This window comes from Indicator indicator, chromosome 37 (assembly GCF_027791375.1).
Source record: "Indicator indicator isolate 239-I01 chromosome 37, UM_Iind_1.1, whole genome shotgun sequence".
NCBI lineage: Eukaryota > Metazoa > Chordata > Aves > Piciformes > Indicatoridae > Indicator > Indicator indicator.
The window spans coordinates 1459064-1475305 of record NC_072046.1 but is presented as its reverse complement, the minus strand read 5'-3'; the positions used below and the strand labels follow the sequence as shown (position 1 = coordinate 1475305).

General features: G+C 47.8%; 1 protein-coding gene across 3 annotated transcripts in view; it reads left to right on the top strand.

Moving 5' to 3' along the window:
* Positions 1-16242, top strand: part of TANC2 (tetratricopeptide repeat, ankyrin repeat and coiled-coil containing 2) — a 230747-nt gene that overhangs the window by 92872 nt on the left and 121633 nt on the right. The gene's annotated exons all lie outside the window — the stretch shown is intronic.

Genomic DNA, 16242 nt, shown 5'->3' with positions numbered 1-16242 from the left:
GAGAGTTGCTCTTGAGAGGATAAAAATGATCCAATAAACATACTACTGTAAATTTAAATTTTAATGCTGGTCTTCAGAGAGCCTGGAATAAACCCAGCTTCCAGAAACAGCATTAAATTCACTAATGCAAAACTCTGGGATCTCATTTACCTGCATCCCGGACTATGGCTTTTTTGATTTATTTTTATTATTATTTTTTAAAAGAAATAGCTTCTAATTTATATATCCTGTGATAATTGCTCTTAAAAGTATACATCTTGCTTGAGGCCTCTTCTTGGAACATAAATAGAAGTGGGTTGTGTCCCTGCCTGGCTCAGCCCTGTGTGTGTTTGATGGTTCGTGCAGGCAGTTGCATAAATCCCTCAGAGCCCAGCAGCCCTCCTGCAGCTGGGTAAGTGCTGGGCAATCTTGAGAGAGCTGCAGCTTGCCACCAGCTCCCTATCCTTGCCTAGATTGTTCCTAATTTGGAGCTGGCAGCCTGGGGGGGTGCTGCTCTTGGAGGAAGCTGGGACCAGCATCATGTTGAAGGAGCAGTGAGTGTTCCAGTGGATTTTGTGCTGAATTCTGCAGTTTTCTTCCCTGGCTTTTCACAACCTCCCAGCAACCTGAAGCAATCTGAAACCATCATCTGAACTTTCTACCTTTACTCCAAGTTAGTGCTGTTCACCAGCATCTTCTGTGTCAACTCTCTTGGTCTCACTTTTTTCACTTTACAGAGGTCCCATCCAACCCAGACCATTCTATGAATCCCAGCATGGTGGGAGCTGGAATGGACCTCTGAAGGTCATCTAGTTCAGATGAGCAGAGTTTTCCCCTAGTTTATGAAGTGAGGGGACCTATGTTCAGGATAGGCTTTGGATGGGGTAAAAAGATGTTGAATCTTTTGAAGTGCCATGTAAATATGTGACATCTTCTTCAATCTGTAGCTACAGAAGGAAAGGTCTTGTGAATGAATAAGCTTCTGAATTCAGGCTGTTGTTTATTGCTGTGGATGGGGAGCTTGGAGAGTGTGCACAACTGGAGGGATTAATTGAATGGTGTCCAAATTTTGAATGTGGGCTTTCTTTAATGCATTGTGTTTGAAAGGGGAATTATCTTAAGAATATAAAGAGACAGTCCTTGTGCTTGGAAGTGCCTCCTTTGAGGCCATGGTTGCTGTGCAAAGTGCTCCTTCTTTTGCAGTCACCATGAATTATAATTACAATTTTGCTGTGGCAGCCCTTTCTTCTTTCTGAGTGAATAGCTCCTACTGTCATGTTTATAATTGTTGATAATTATAAACTTATTACGATTGCATCTGCAGAGAATTCCAATTGAATTGTAAATTTGGCTTAAAAAGCATAAATTCCACACTCCCATGTGTAGCAGTGGGTCTCCCAGCCCTGCTCACACGTGTGTCTCTCCCCTTGCCGTGGTGTTTGGAAGGGCAGGGCTCCTGCCAAGCCCAGCAGCAGGCTCTGGCAATGGGATCTGTGGATTTCTTGGCTTTTTGATCTCCTCCTCTTGCTGGTCTGAAAGGAAAAGTGCCTTGAAATGTCATTAAAGCATCATTAAGGAAGGGAACTACAAACACAGAAGGTTTCACTTAAACCTAAGGAAAAACTTTCCTGTGATGGACACTGGAGCAAGCTGCCCAGAGAGATTATGGAGTCTCCTTCCCTGGAAAGATTCCAAACCCACCTGGATATTGTGGTCCTGGGCAATGTACTGTAGGTGACTCTGCTTTAACAGGGGATTGGACTGGATGATCTCCAGGGGTCCCTTCCAACCCTCACCATGCTGAGATTCTGTGAAGGGAAAAAAGTGAGACCAAGAGAGTTGATGTCAAAGATGCTGGTGAACACTAACTTGGAGGAAAGGTAGAAACTTCAGATTATTGGTGCTTCTGAGTGCTAAAATGTGAAGGGGTGCAGCTTTCTCCATTGTGTCCACGTGTGCTTGGTGGCCAGGACTTTGTGAGAAGCCTTAGTTTGCCCAGCTCCTGGGAGTGCATCTTCTGAAGAGCTTAGGCAGGTTTGTATTGGCAGTGTGGGATGATGGGCAGCTGAAGAAGGATTAGAGAAATCTGATGGGGAAGGGTTTCTGAAGCTATTCCTAGAAGGAAGTTTTGTGGCACACAGATTTCTCCTTTCATCCCTTCTTACCCCCACCCTGAGGTGCTGGTGGTCACTCATCCTGTGGATGTTTACTCATCTACTGTAGAAATGGATTATTCACCTGCCTGGAGTTATGGTTCCTGCTGTGAAAAGAGGGCTGGAGTTTTCACTTGGCTGGAAAGCTGGATTAAAGCAACTCAGGAGATGAGAAATAGATGGGTGGGGAAGGATCTTTATGTAAAGGAGAATAGCCAGAACAAAGATGTGAAAAACTTACAGGGGCCATCCTTGGAGGTGTTCAAGAAATGTGTGGATGTGGCACTTGGGGTCATGGTTTCATGGCCATGGTGGTGTTAGGTTGATGATTGGACTCAGTGACCTTAGAGGTCTTTTCCAACCAAAGCAATTCTATAAATCTATGACTTTGAGTCTGGGCATAGTGTCCAGCTCCTGATGAGAACGTGGAGGAAGAGAGGCCAAGCAGCAAAGCCTGCAGCCATTGCCTGTAATAGGTTTTCACAGCTCCTTTCTTCAGTGCCAGGCTTGCTGTAGCCCTTCTACAACCTGTGCATCCTGTGAGGGATGGTAGCACACAGTGGTAAAGCCCCAGTGTCTCCAGGAACAATGAAGTGAGTTGAAAGAGGGGGGAGAAAAGTGAAGGCTGAAGATATGCTGGAGCCTAGCAGTGGAGTGGAGGTGGAGTGGTTTGTAAAGTGATCCCTGACAAGTAATGTCATTAATTATACTCTTCAAGGCAGTCTAAAACACTAAACAGCAACGAGGAGAGGACATTATCTACTCTGCATATAGAAATGGTGACTTCAATTGGAGACACCCAGAGATGAGATTTTGCTCAATGTAAAAATGTTTATTTTAAGGCTTCAGGCAAATTTCAGCACATTCCAGGGAGGTGGTTTCCTGAGCAACCACTGTGCCACAGCTTTGGCCTCTCGTGCTGCTGTAGGGAATTAGTGCTCTTGACACGCTGCAGTGTGAATCACTGTATGAGGTGATGTGCCCCAGACAGCATAACTTGGAGGAAGGAGAAAGAACAACCAGGTGGCTTGTGTAGAATCATGGAACCATAGAACTGTAGAGGTTGGAAGAGACCTTTGAGGTCATCAAGTGCAGCCACTCACCCAGAGCTCACAATCCACAGCCCTCAGCACCACATCCAGGTGGATTTTAAACACCTCCAGGGATGGGGACTCCACCACCTCCCTGGGCAGCCTGTTCCAGTGCCTGAGAAGCCTTTCTGGGAAGAAGTTTTTCCTAATATCTAACCCAAACCTCCTTTGGCACAACTTGAGGCAAAGGGAGGTGGTGAGGAAGTTCTACTAGCAAGGACATCGTAAGGCTTTCAGGGTGGTGTAAAACTCTCTTGGGGATTTATATTCTTTGTTTTGCCAAAGAAGGTCATTAAGTTCTGTCAGATGAATGTAATCTCTTCATAGAATCTCATGGGACACCTCTCAGCTAGACTTGGCTGCTCAAGGCCTCATCCAACCTGGCCTTGAACACCTGCAGGGAGGAGACGTCCACAACCTCCTTGGGCAGCCTATTGCAGAGTCTCACCACCCTTGTACTGCAGAACTTCTTCCTAGGATCCAGTCTAACCCTGCTCTCCCTCAGCTTCAAACCATTCTCCTTTGTCCTGTCTCTAGACACCCTCATGAAAAGTCCCTCTGCAACCTTCCTGTAGGATCCCTTCAGGTATTGGAAGGCAGCTCTAAGGTCCCCTTGGAGTCTTCTCTTCTCCAGGCTGAACACCCCCAGCTCCCTCAGCCTGTCCTCATAACAGAGGTGCTCCAGCCCTTGGATCATCTTTGTGGCCTCCTGGACTCACTCCACCATCTCTGTGTCCTTCTTCTGCTGGGGACACCAGAACTGGAGGCAGTGTTTGGGGTGGGATCTCACAGCTGACCTTCAAACCTCCCTTGTTTGACTGTTAGACCTTTTCTGTAACCATTTGGTGAATCACACTTGCATGTGTAGTATTTCTTCCTCAGATTTATCAGACCTCACCCCTCCTGCCTGGTGGCACTGCTTGTGCAGAGGACGGTGGCCTGGCTCCTTCATTCTGTGTCTCACCAGGACATCTTTCTCTGAGCTGCTTTTTTGTTTTGTCCCATGGGAGCTAAAACCTGTTTGGACTTCCAAGTGCTGAGGGAAGCTGCTGGAAGCAGCCTGAGATGGATGATGCTTTCAGGCCATTGCCTTTGTGTCTTAGATCAATGTTTGCAGTTGCACTGGGGGTGATTTATTGCCTTGTCATTACCTTTCAAAGGCTAAGTGCGTTATGACATTATCTTTTAATTTAATTAAATTCCTCTTCAGAAATTTTTTTGGGGACACAAATCTTCGGTGTCTGGTCAGGGGATGGTTGCTTGCTCCACATTAGGCCTGCAGACATCTGTTTCCAGCCCTGATTGAGTTAGGTACTGCAGCAGTGCTACTGCCATGGAGAGCAGAGGGTGATTTACCATCGCGGCATCGTTTGTGATCATCTCCTGGCTCCTTTTTTCTTTGGTTAAGGAATGGTTTGTGTTGACATCTGCCTGCTCCTGCTGCTGCTTCTCTCTTTTCATGGTGTAAAATGGGTATTTTTCACTGTACACAAACCACACACTTCTCTGAAACACAACAGAACATTTCTCAGGTGTCAGCTGCCCTGCTGAGGCCTCATCTGGAGTATTGGGGCCAGTTCTGGGCTCCTCAGTTCAAGGAGGACAGGGTACAGCAAGGGGCTGCAAAGGTGATTAGGGGACTGGAACATCTCTCTTAGGAAGAAAGGCTGAGAGACTTGGGGCTTTTTAGCCTGGAGAAGAGCAGACTGAGGGGGGACCTGCTCAATGCTGATCAGTGCTTCCAAGATGGGTGTCAGGAGCATGGGACCAGGCTTTTTCCAGGGGTGCCCAAGGCAGGACAAGAGGTAATCGGCACAAACTGGAATGCAGGGAGTTCCATCTCAATGTGTGGAGGAACTTCTTTATGTTGAGGGTGGTGGAGCACTGGAAGAGGCTGCCCAGAGATGTTGTGAAGTCTCCGTCTCTGGAGTCGTTCCAAACCCACCTGGACACCATCCTGTGCAGCCTGCTCTGGGTGACCCTGTTCTGTCAGGGAGGCTGGACTAGATGATCCTCAGAGATCCTTCCCAACCCCTACCGTGCTGGCATTCTGTGACTTTAACAAGGACTTCATGGAACAGCATTGTGCTCTGATGTGTCACAGTCAAGATACATGCAGGGAGCCAAAAAACCCCCACAAAACCCCAAACAAATTCAGACAGCAGGGTCCTTGTCCAACCTCTGTCATCTTGGACAGTGATGAATTGGGAGGAAGGCAAAGGAATAATCCAACCAACCACAGCCTGACAAGAGGTTTCACTGGTGAATCTTGTGGCTGTCCCAGCATTATCAAGCCCACTGACCTGAAGGGAATGGGAAATCGTAGTGCTCAGCCCTAATTGCAGGAGAGTCAAGGCAGTGTGGTATGGCTGTTGCCATGGAAGCAATTGACTTCTCTCGAGCTTCTCTTGGGAGGACAATGCTGGTTTCTTCTGCTGTACTGAGAGGTACAAACAGTTTCAGAGTGAATTCACACAATCACAGAATGATAAGGCATGGAAGGGACTTCTGGAGATCGAGTCCAACTCCCCTGCTAACATAGGTTAGCCTAGATCAGGTTGTGGAGGAACACTTCCAGGTGGCTTTTGAAGTCTCCAGAGGAGACTCTACAAGCTCTCTGTGCAGCCTCTTCAGAAAACTTAACACCCCCCCACCAGACAACCCCTGCTCTGAGATTGTGGTGGGTTGGAAACCCACCTAAAACCAGCACAGAAATTCTGATTCTGAGAGAGGACTAATGAAGGCCTTTTTGTAAAGTTTCAGATGTGTTTGGGATTAGCCACAGACCACATGCTGTTAGGTGTGATCCTAATTCTATTTATCTGAATCACATAATCACAGAATGGGTGGGGTTTGAATAGACCTCTGGAGATCATTGAGTCCAAACCCCCTGCCAAGGCAGTTCACCTAGAGTAGGTCACACAGGAACACATCTAGGCAGGTTTTGAATGTCTCCAGAGATGAAGACTCCAAGACTCTGGGCAGCCTGATCCAGGGCTCCATCACCCTAAAATTAAAGAAGTTCCTCCTCAGGTTTACATGGAATTTCTTATGTTCAAGCTTATGTCCATTGTGTACCACTGAAGAAAAACAAAAATGGCATCAGCTGCCCTGAGCTCTTCTCTGTAGGAATCTTTCTGGAAGTGACACCTTGGGGAGCTCAGGAGAACCATGGGTGGGTAACACAAGTACTGCTCCCTCCTCATCAGTACATCTGCTGAGGTTTGAGCAGTTGGCAGCTGGCAGCTGCAGAACCATCTGTAACCTTCACACCCTTTGCCTCTCCAGTGAAGAACTGTCCAACTTTGAAGTGTTGTGCCTGCTGCCAAAGCTTCTAACCCAGGGGACTCCAAAGCATCTTTCACATTGGGCAGTTTACCAGCAGAATTGCCTGCAGCCTGGCACCTCTGGCTGCCCATCCTGATGAATCCCAGTGCTGTTTGGCTTCTTCAAACAGGAGAGGGTGCTTGCAGTCAGCCTGGTGGGGAACAGTAACTTCATTTGTACTGATTCTTTGGCTTATTGAATATTTACAGCATTTCAGCTTGCCAGTAAGTAAATATAAATATGTCCACAACAAAGCAGCCCTGCTGATTTTGCAACTGTTGGTGATGGGCCAGCAAAGATCAGTGTAAAACCTCCTTTGCTTCCACAAAGCAGCAAGATGTGCTTGATAGGAGACTGGTTTGGTATGGATGGAGCATCAGAGCCCTTTGCTGTACTGCGTACTTAGCCTTTTCTTTGCTGATGGACAACATCAGACAAGGTCAGACCTCTTGTTGAGGGAGTGACTCCTAGCAGAGGAGTTTCCTCTTCTAGTTTATTATGTTTAAAACCTAGGCCAGCCTGCACTGATGCTCCCAAATATCCCAATCTGGGCTGCAAAACCAGGATGGTCTTTGAAGGAAGGGACCCTGAAGTTCTGAGGGTTAGTCAGGAATCAGCTGTGTTGGAAAGCTGCTGGGTAGGTTTTGTCTTTGTTGCTGTGGAGGTCACTGTTTAGCTCCAGGATTGTATTCCAGTGGTGACCATCCACACCAGTTTGCTGGCTTCTGGGTGTAGAACATTGTTTTGGCTTGCAAGCAAAACTGAGGATTAGGTAGGTTCAGGAGCTGTCCCAGTAGATGATATATGTGGAATGATTGCAGCTCTTGGACCATCAGCCCAGTCCAGACCTCCAGCACTGTCCCAGGTAGTCCTTGCATGTTCAAATGCCCTCTTACCACCTCATCTCCATCTTCATCTCCTTGGTTAGCTTAATGCATCCTTCTGTAAAGCCAAATTACCTGTCAGGGATGGGACAAAACAAGGCTGATAATGGAACATGTCTCCATATCTTTCACCAGAGCCATTGGACCTTCCAGGGACTGATGACTCACCTAGAATTTAAACTGAAGCACCTTCAGTTCTGGCTTAGACATCAGGGCATTGATTTATCTCTAATGTGATGTGTTTTGCAAAGGTACAAAGCATCCTGTCTCAGACCAAGAAATCATTTATAGTTGGAATGGATGTGTTTTGATTGGTTTGTTTTTTTTTTTTTTTTTGCCCTGTAGCTAACAGGTAGCAAATTTGTCTCTGTGCTTGTCTTCTGCTTAATTTCTTTTGGACTATTTATTGTGCTTGGTCATCAAAGGCATCTGCTGCTGAAATCTTCAGCCACTTCCCCAACTTCAGGATCCTGATTTATTGCTGGCAGAATTGGTAGAATGTGCCTTTTGAACTCCCAGCAGTGCTGCTCACTTTTTTGCTCAAGCCTCTGGTGTTTCTCAATGTCTTCAGGAAGTGTCACTGGAGCAGTGGTCAGCGCTGGTGCTTTGGAATCAGAAATTCTAGCCCAGACTGAGTCACTGTCCCCAGATTTTCCCTTCTTTGGGAGACAAGATTCTGCAGTCCTTGCAGTTAGGGGAGGATACTACCTGTCAAATGAGATTTGGGAAATCATTTTAACTCTGTTCATCTAGTGGGGATTCTGTTTCTACTCAGCATCTGTCAGGCTGAGTTAGCTGTGCAGCAGGGCACGGTGGGTGGTGGCTGCAAGGGCAGCGTCTGAGGGTCCCCAGGCGATGGCAGCCCTGACCTGGCGGTGACTGTGCTGTCCTAGTTGTCTTCAGGCTCACAAACCTCGTCTTCCACCATGGCTTCTGGAGCTGTTGAGCTCCTCAGTAGTTCTTTAGGCTGAGCTGAATGTGAAGTTAGCCTTTACCTTATGTTTATGCCTGTCCTCAGTGAAAATAGGGAGGTGCCAAGCAGGGCAACAAGCAAGGAGATGATGGTGGCTGGAGTTTGTTGTCATGGTTGTGCCATGTCCCCTTTTCCTTCTAGCTCAGATATTTATTTCCTAACACTTTACTGTCTAGCACTACTGTAGATCAGTAGTACTGATCTACTTCTGGTTTTCCCTACAATGTTTTGACCTTCCAGTACCTGAAGGGGACCTACAAGAAAGCTGAGGAGGGACTTCGACAAGGGTTTGGAGCACCACGGTTTTGAGCTGGAAGAGGGGAAATTGAGACTGGAGAGGAGAAAGAAATTCTTTAGAGTGAGGGTGGGGAGACACTGGAACAAGTTGCCCAGGGAGGTTGTGGCTACCCCCTCCCTGGAGGAGTTGAAGGCCAGGTTGGATGAGCAACCTGGGCTAGTGGGAGGTGTTGGAACTAGATGGGAGCTCCAGGGAGCTTGGAACTAGATGATCTTTAAGGTTCCTTCCAACCAAACCCATTCTGTGATACTCACTATTTTGTTTCAACTCATTGTGGAGGCCAGAACCTCACTATTCATTTGACCAGCTCTAACAATAGAAGGAGGAGTTGGTTACATTTGCAGGAAACTGCTCCATTCTTCCATCAGCCTGGTTCCCATGTCCTGATGTGCACAGGAGGCCAAGGGATGCTTTTCTTTCTGCCCTGTGCACAAAGTGCCTGAACTTCAGTGATGCTGTGGAGAGCTTCTCCTGAGTGGAAATATGCAGCTCTCCGAAAGCCACACCATTACTTCTGCTCTCCTGCCAGTTGCCTTGACTTCCTCACCCTCCTCAGGACTGCAGAACAAGTCCTCCTTTCTTCTTCTCCAGTGGGAATATTGTTCCCATTGCTGTAATTAGTTTTGCTGTGGGTATTCCCCCCCAGCCTGGCTGTCCTGTCCCTCGGGCAGTGCAGCTGCGGCTGGATGCTGAAGGAAGGAGATCGATTTGCTCCCACCCTCCTGCACCACAGCACAGTGGCTAATTTGTTAAGCAGAGGTTTTGACATTTCATGTCACTAATTATTTGACTCCTAATGGCTTGAGAAAGAATTGCTTTGAATCCAAACATGGACATTCTGGCTAGCTGCCAGCTGGGAAGCACAGCCTTGCTGCTGGGAAGCACTGATCCTACCATCGGATCTTCACCTTCCTTGGGTGGGCTGCAGCTTATTGCAGCATCCAAAGTTGTTGTGTCTGGTCTGGGACTGTAGCAGCATTCCTCTCAGGTGCTTTGCTTGCAGTCTACTCTGAGATGAGTCCCTGTTGGCTCCTCTGTATTTCCCCCTTGCTCTGTGGAAGTGTTGTCCCACCACACATACAGGCGTCTGGAGTAGCTCTCTCCTGCTGTCCCCTCCTGGCTGCCAGCAGAACCTGCCTGGAGAAGCCTGTTGGGCATCATGGTGTTCCTGGACTCCCTGCTGTATTCCTGTTCCCTCTTGGCATGTGTTTTGCTTGCCCAGCAAGAGGAGGTGGGATGTTGTGTGTGGTTACCTGCATGGCTGTCACCTGTGCCTTCCCCACTTTGGTAACTTCAGTGCTGTGTTTCCACCCCAGTGATGTGACTGAAACCTTGGTGGTTGGACTCAATGGTCTTAAAGATCTTTTCCAACCAAAACAATTCTATAATTCTATGATTCTGTACCAGTGTGGTCTTTACAGATAAAAAAAACCTAAGCTGCTTTTACACAGCAGTGGAAATTCTGCATGTATAGAGAGACATTTCCAGAGGTTTCCTGCAGCTTTATTTTTGTTGCTCTTAGTTAATCAGGACTGGTTGGACCGTGAGGATGCAGGGGAGCTGACTGCCCCCAGGGACCTGCCTGCAGAGGTTTGGTTGGGCCCTCCTCTGTGAGGTTTATACTTTGCAGAGTTCCCACTGCTGATAACATCATCCCAAAAAGTTCAGAAGTGGATTTCTCCAAGCTTCTGTTGAAGTCATGCCACCGGCTGAGCGGTGACCTCATTCCTGTTGATAAAGATGTGCAGGGCAGTGTCAGGAGGATGGAGCCAGGCTCTGCTCAGGGATGTCCAATGATAGGACAAGGGGCAATGGGGGCAAGCTGGAGCAGAGGAGATTCCACAGGAACATAAAGAAAAACTTCTTCATTGTGAGCCCTGAAGCAGGCTGCCCAGAGAGGTTGTGGAGTCTCCTTCTCTGGAGACATTCAAAACCCACCTGGATGTGTTCCTGTAGGACCTGCCCTGGGTGATGCTGCTCTGGCAAGGGGGGTTTGGACTGGATGACTTTTTGAGGTCCCTTCCAGCCCCTAACATTCTGTGATTCTGTGCTTCTGTGACTGTGTTTGCACCATGAACTTATTTGTGCTCCATCACACCAGCAGAGATAAGGCAGCTGCTGCTTTTTGTTGGTTCTCAACAGTCTTGATGCTTAACTTGTGTGTGTGAGACTTGTATCAGGCTTGTGATGTGACAAATGGTCAGAGGAGGGAATGTGAGAGGATTTGTGAAACAGCTGCTGAAGTTAAAGAAATGCTTTGGGTGGATGCTGTGTGAAATGCCTAATTCAGCAAAATAAATGGAGGAAAGCTCTTCGAGTGCTGTGCTCAGATTGTAGCAAACAGATCATACTTGAAGGGTGCATTTGTTCTTTTTAAATACAAACCATGTTAAAAAAAAAAAAAACCAAAACCTCTGCATCAATCAGAGGGTAAGATCCCATCCTCATACCTATCTGGAATAAAAGGTCAGTTCAAAGAGCTCAAAAATAAACACCCAACATCTGTATTGAAGAGTCAAGGCTTTGATCAGCCCCTGCTTGATGGGGGCTGTGTGTGGGAGCTGGGAGCACAGCTCCATGTTTATGCTCAGGTGATTTTGTTTAGGGAAAAAATGCCAAACCAGTAGAGGAAGGAATGGTGAAATCTCTGCTTTCCATCAGTGGGGGACTCACTGCTCTGGTCACATTGTCCTTGATATCTTCAGTTGCTCGGGAACCTTTTCAGGCATCTAACTCTGCTTTTAGGAAATGTTCCACATGCCCAGGCTTGTGCTGATGATAATTGTGGCTTTTGTTTTGTTTTTCATGTATCAGTGCACTGAATCTCCTCATTTCCTCCATTCCCTTTCCATTGGTGCTTAAATGGGACCTGAAATCCAGGAACATTCATCCCTAGATGTGCCTGCAGAGGGTTTGGGTTTTTTTTATCTAGAACATGAAATGCATTGAATTAGATTTTCTGATAGCATTGAAATGACTTTTGCCATTGAAATGACTTTTGCTGCCTATCTCTGACTCATTGTGGTGTCTGATTAAAATAACAGTCTTGCTTGACAGTCTGCTTGAAGGAATAGTAAAGGAGAGCAGCAGCAGAGGCGGTGGGACAGACTGGGGAAGCAGTGTGCAGAGCAGAGTTCCATTTATGCAGTTAGTGATGGGAATCGTTGCAGTTTCATCCAGAAATGATGGGACAGAGCAGCAGCAGCCATCAAAACAAGCAGAGCTGGAGCAGTTCATGGGGCAGAGGTTGAGTCAGGGCTGGTTTGAGCACCTTCAGAGTTCACTGTTAGTGTTTTGGTTGACTTGGAGGGCTTTGGTGTCAGCTTACAAGGAGAAGATACCTTTGCCACCTGGCTGTGGTGGGATGTAAGTTGCCAGAACCATTTTCCATTGCTCTCTCAGAACTACTAAACAGCTGAATCCCGGACTGGTTTGGGTGGGAAGGGACCTTTAAAGGCCATCTAGTCTACCCCCCTGCAATCAGCAGGGATATCTGCAACTAGAGTAGGTTGCTCAGAGCCCCAGGCCTGACCTGGAATGGTTCTAAGGATGGAGCATCTCCCATCTCTCTGAGCAACCTGAGCCAGGGTCTCACCACCCTCACAGTGAAGAACTTCCTAATATCTAATCTAAATCTCCCCTCTTGCAGTTGAAACCATCACCACTCACCCATCACCACTCTCCCTGATGGAAGTCCCTCTCCAACTTTCCTGTGGGCCTCCTTGCAATGCTGTGGAGCAGCAAGAGCCATTTAAAGCCACATGTCTGGGGTAGCCTTCATCCCTTAGTGGTTAACTTTTTAAAGCTGCCTTTTGGGTGTAAACAAGACTAATGAAAAAATCTTGGTTAATTCTGAGATTAGGGGGATAGGCAGAAATGGTCAAGGGCATTTTCCAAATATAGCTCAAGTGTAGCCAGAATAATTGAAAGCAGATGTACAGAATAAGGGGAGAGATTTGGGTCGCATGGAGAGAGGGAAGTGGTTAGATAAAAACTCTGAAGTTATGTAATTGAAGATCAAATTCAGAAGTTGTATCACTGCTTTCTGGTGTGCCAGAGGTGCTCACTTCTTGCACAGAACTGTTCCTTCTAAAGAGCTGAGCTGGGGCTCTCTAGCTTGGAGAAGAGGAGCCTGAGGGGTGACCTCATTAATGTTTCTGAATATGTAAAGGGTGAGTGCCAAGAGTGCCAGGCTCTGCTGGGTGATGCCCAATGACAGCACAAGGGGCACTGGATGGAAGTTGAGGCATAGGAAGTTCCATGGAAACATGAGGAAACATTTTTTGCCTGTGAGGGTGACAGAACACTGGAACAGGTTGCCCAGGAGGGTTGTGAACTCTCCCTCTCTAGAGATATTCAAAACCCACCTGGATGTGTTCCTGTGTGATCTGCTTTAGGTGACCCTGCTCTGGCAGGGGGGTTGGACCGGATGAGCTTTTGAGGTCCCTTCCAACCCCTAACATTCTGTGATTTATTTTATTTTATTTTATTTTATTTTATTTTATTTTATTCATTTTTATTTTATTTTATTTTATTCATTTTTATTTTATTTTATTTTATTCATTTTTATTTTATTTTATTTTATTCATTTTTATTTTATTTTATTTTATTCATTTTTATTTTATTTTATTTTATTCATTTTTATTTTATTTTATTTTATTCATTTTTATTTTATTCATTTTTATTTTATTTTATTCATTTTTATTTTATTCATTTTTATTTTATTTTATTCATTTTTATTTTATTTATTTTTCTTTTATTTTTCTTTTAATTTTTATTTAATTTTAATTTTTTTTTTTATTATATTGATCTTCTTCTTTGCTAATTTAAGAATTTTTTTTCTTTTTTTAGGAGAACTCAGTTTCCTATGCAGGAAATTCTGTGCTGGGTGCACTAAGTGAACTGTTACCCAGTTCTTCTCATTAGACACTGGCTGAAATAGATTTCAGATGTTTTGGAAGTAAAAGTATAACCATTAAACCAAAACTATTCTCCAGAGTTAAAGACTCATTGTTAGTGTCTCCCAGGGGCACTACCCTACATCATTTATCTGCAAGATTAGACTCTGGTAGCACTCAAACAAGTCACAGAGCTGCAAAATAAATCAGCAAGGAATTTCATTTGCTTGTAAGCAATTGCAGCTGAAATATGTGGCAGATTTCATTATAGGAATCGAAGGAATGGGACAGAAACAGTGGCTTTAGAATGATGATGTTCAAAACCATTGTACATTTGGAATGCTTTCCTGAAAAGAGCAAACCTAATAACTGTGCTTATAAAGTGATTTATTTGATGTTCAAGGAAATGCTGTGACTGTTGCTGGGCACTTATCAACTCTGTCCCACTGCATATGACGTTAACAGAGGTGGCAGAGTTGACCCCTTCCAAAGTCCTAAGGGTAGGTGCAGGTAAAGCAGCTGAGAGTGCTGCCAGGATCCATCAGATTGCTCCTGAAGGACCTAAATCAGGTGAACTGCAGGGGGGCTTCTGAGGTGTTTGAAGTGGGCTGAGTTGTTTTTGAAGGGAGAGAGGATTAGGGCTGGTAAATTGCTTGACACGCTCGGGTTAGAATCTTTCTCATTTGCATTTTTGCAGTTCAGTGAAATCAAATTGTCATTAACTTAAAAGGCTGCTGGAGGTAGCTGGAGAGCATGGAGGTGTTTGTGCTGCTGAGATCTGGGGCAGCTCTGCAAAGCTCAGTTATGGAAAAGGAGGAGCTGCCTGTGTGTGCCTTGGGTGCCTACACTCTTCCTGAAGCTTCTGAATAACTGAGCGTTGGGTTTAATTCTTTATTAGCACTAATTACTTAAGTGTAATGCTGGAAAATTATTCTTCTGCTACCGAAGGGTGAGGAGCTCCTAAGCAGGTTTGTGGCACAGAGATGCTCAGTCTCCTCCTGCACTCTCCTCTTCTCCCTTTTCCCCTGCTCCTCTCTCCTTCTTCCTCCTCTCCCCTTCACCTTTCTCCCTCCTCCTCTCCCCTTCACCTTCCTCCCTCCCCCTCCTCCTCTCCCCTTCACCTTCCTCCCTCCCCCTCCTCCTCTCCCCTTCTCCCTCCCCCTCCTCCTCTCCCCTTCTCCCTCCCCCTCCTCCTCTCCCCTTCTCCCTCCCCCTCCTCCTCTCCCCTTCACCTTCCTCCCTCCCCCTCCTCCTCTCCCCTTCTCCCTCCCCCTCCTCCTCTCCCCTTCTCCCTCCCCCTCCTCCTCTCCCCTTCTCCCTCCCCCTCCTCCTCTCCCCTTCTCCCTCCCCCTCCTCCTCTCCCCTTCTCCCTCCCCCTCCTCCTCTCCCCTTCTCCCTCCCCCTCCTCCTCTCCCCTTCTCCCTCCCCCTCCTCCTCTCCCCTTCTCCCTCCCCCTCCTCCTCTCCCCTTCTCCCTCCCCCTCCTCCTCTCCCCTTCTCCCTCCCCCTCCTCCTCTCCCCTTCTCCCTCCCCCTCCTCCTCTCCCCTTCTCCCTCCCCCTCCTCCTCTCCCCTTCTCCCTCCCCCTCCTCCTCTCCCCTTCTCCCTCCCCCTCCTCCTCTCCCCTTCTCCCTCCCCCTCCTCCTCTCCCCTTCTCCCTCCCCCTCCTCCTCTCCCCTTCTCCCTCCCCCTCCTCCTCTCCCCTTCTCCCTCCCCCTCCTCCTCTCCCCTTCTCCCTCCCCCTCCTCCTCTCCCCTTCTCCCTCCCCCTCCTCCTCTCCCCTTCTCCCTCCCCCTCCTCCTCTCCCCTTCTCCCTCCCCCTCCTCCTCTCCCCTTCTCCCTCCCCCTCCTCCTCTCCCCTTCTCCCTCCCCCTCCTCCTCTCCCCTTCTCCCTCCCCCTCCTCCTCTCCCCTTCTCCCTCCCCCTCCTCCTCTCCCCTTCTCCCTCCCCCTCCTCCTCTCCCCTTCTCCCTCCCCCTCCTCCTCTCCCCTTCTCCCTCCCCCTCCTCCTCTCCCCTTCTCCCTCCCCCTCCTCCTCTCCCCTTCTCCCTCCCCCTCCTCCTCTCCCCTTCTCCCTCCCCCTCCTCCTCTCCCCTTCACCTTCCTCCCTCCCCCTCCTCCTCTCCCCTTCTCCCTCCCCCTCCTCCTCTCCCCTTCTCCCTCCCCCTCCTCCTCTCCCCTTCTCCCTCCCCCTCCTCCTCTCCCCTTCTCCCTCCCCCTCCTCCTCTCCCCTTCTCCCTCCCCCTCCTCCTCTCCCCTTCTCCCTCCCCCTCCTCCTCTCCCCTTCTCCCTCCCCCTCCTCCTCTCCCCTTCTCCCTCCTTCCTCCTCATCCTCTCTTCCTCACCCCACCCCCAGAGCCTGGTGACTTTACTGCTCAGCTGCCAATCAATCCTCACTCCCCTCTCCCCTCCTGTTCAATTGATCTATCAATCGATCTCCTGACCCAGCCTTTCAGTCTCTGCCTCAGCAGATGCTTCTGTCCCACAGATCACCCTGCCTTTGGCCACAGCAGCTCTGCTTAGGGAGATGACCTCTCCCAGCTCTGCAGACCCCTGATGTGATCAACCTTCTGCTTGTGTCCCTGCCCATCCCATCCTCTCATGGCATCTTTTCCAGTACCATTCAATCCAGAAGCAATATG